We start from the raw sequence: 2,660 nt of genomic DNA on the forward strand, positions 1-2,660 counted from the left end.
CTGTCCTAAATACAAATATATATATATGTAAATAGATTTATGTATTTACATATATTAAATTTTTTCTGAGATGTTCTTGAAAGAAGAAATTCACATCTGATAATTTTAAAAACTCTGCGTGCTCAAAGCAAACATGATACAGTGATTTATTCTTATACATTTGTAAGCTGTGTTAATAATACTAGTCTCTTATGAGCCAGACAACCAGACAAAGAGGGCACAATGAAAAGTTCTTCACAAAAAAAGCACGGAGTGGCACTAGACAGGGATGTTCACAAAACATCAATGGAGGTGAACAAAAAACCCCTAAGATATTATAAATATAAACTATTAGATGAATGACTACTAAACTTCAGAAATTAAATTTCAAAAGGAAATGACTAAAGTGTATAAATTATTTACAACTACACATGTGATTAAAACCTAAGAAACCAAACAAGAAAACTATTTTATACAACTCAGATAAATAAAAATATCCTTCATTAACTGTACATGAATTTACTAAAGCTGCTATTAAACATCAAGATATTAATAAACTTACAATGATGGGATGAAGAAATGGGATAAATAGGGGAGATATATATATCGATATAGATATAGATATAGATATATGCAGAAAGAAGTTACTGGCAGCATATTGTTTAGATTGCTTAAGTGATTTGCTGGTGTTTGTTAAATTATCCTTTCTAATTCAGATATTAAATATATAATATTTCTTTTTCATAAAGTAACAGTTAAGAAAAACTAAGGTTGAAACTTCTACTTCTAACAAAATAAAATAACTAGGGTTGTATTGATTCTCTCACTAAAACCAAACTATTGAAAAATCACATCAAATACAAATGTGTTCAGCATACTGGACATCATACAACAGTGAGCAGTTTCTAAGATACAGAAAACATATCAAACAGTTCTTGGGATAGTCCCAGTTTACAACACTGAGGAAGTTTCCTGGCCATGGTGGAAGAAGCCTTATAGACTCAGTAAGAAAGTGACCAGAGTTTTCACAATAGAAGACTACAGAAAAGAGAGAGACTTCAGAGCAGGACTCTGCCCCTGTGAGTGCAGAAGCTCGCCATGGTACTCAGGAGGGCGAGAGCAGCCTGCACGTGTGTATGTGCTAGGACACTGACAATGTCCAGAAAAAGTGCTACCTAAAAGGAGTAGAGTGAAGTGTACTAAGCACTTGTGGAGGACAAGAAATCTTACATACAATTACCCAAAAGACAGACTGAAAAATTTTCTAAAAAGTGGAGAATTACACTTGATATTCAGGTAAGTCTTGCCTCCATAAAGGAGAATAACTAGCTCTAGACTTATTGCTGTTCTGATCCTCAATAACAAACCTCAAAGGCAATACCTCAGAATAAACTATTTCCAAGTAATAGAATTTCACCACAGAACAAAGCTCAAAAAATATTTATAGAAATAGAACTATGTCATGCAACCACTAGAGTGAAACTCATAATGTATAGTATTCATTTAAAAAAAAGTACTAGACATGCAAAGAAGCTTCAAAATATAACATATTGTAAAAAGAAAAGCCAGTCAAAACCAACATAAAGCAAACAGAGAAGTTTAAATTATTGAACTGGAATTCAGAAGCATGTTCTGTTTGAGAATTCAATATGCTCAAAAGAAGAAAGATTGAACACATTCCATAAAGCTATGCATAAAGTAAAATAAAACCAAATCAAAAATCCAGTGATATGATTTCTAAATTTCTGTGTAAAAATGTATACTTTTTTTACATTCTATATGGATTTAAAGTTCAGAATATCCATGGTTGTTGGAAAATAGTACTTCCATGTTATATCTAAGGTGTTTGATATTCAGACAGATACTGATGTTAAGCTCAACTGCCTATGTTATAGGGTAATAATATCATTAAGCTTCTCTTCTGGAGGTTTAACAACTAAAGTTTGCAGACCAAAAATTAGAGAAAAAGAGGAACTACAAGGATAGCCAATATTTTGGCCCTAGCCCTTCAAGGTCAGTGAGGATTTAGGACATAAGACAACCTGTGCTGTGACATCATGCAACTCAGTGGTGTCCCAAATTTTCTGATCAAGGAGATTATGGTGCCACAGAGGGAAGTGATCTACAATGAATAGTGTGCCAAAGAAGAGTCACCTAGAGAGAAACCATTCTCTCAGGCTTTTGCAGAGAGCAAATTGATCAAGCAAAGGCCGTGACTCATCCAGATGGCTGACACTGACAAAAAAGATCTGCAAGTGCTGTACATGGTTTCAGGGTAAATCCTGGATTTGACTGACCTTGTAAGATATAAAAGTTACATTTTTAGTCATATCGGTCTTGCTTTAACTTGGTCTTAACCATCCAGCAGAAAAGTATAACCACAAGGTATAAAAACTAATGCCACATTAATATGCTGAGCTATAAAAGGTTCAAGTCAACAACTTCTGACAATTTCCAGTTGTGCTGATAACTCACTACTATTATGGACTATTGGATTATATTGGGTTATTTTGCTGAATTCAAGTACCTACAATATTTGAACTGACATCAAGTATGAGAAGGTCCTTTAAAGACTTCTCCAAATACAATTTCTCTAACAGCAATGGAAAACCCATCTGACAAAACAAAATAAAAAAGTAAATATAAATAAAGAACCATTTTGTAGTGAAATATATATATAT

This window comes from Octodon degus, unplaced genomic scaffold, assembly GCF_000260255.1.
Source record: "Octodon degus isolate 3935 unplaced genomic scaffold, OctDeg1.0 scaffold00003, whole genome shotgun sequence".
Lineage (NCBI taxonomy): Eukaryota > Metazoa > Chordata > Mammalia > Rodentia > Octodontidae > Octodon > Octodon degus.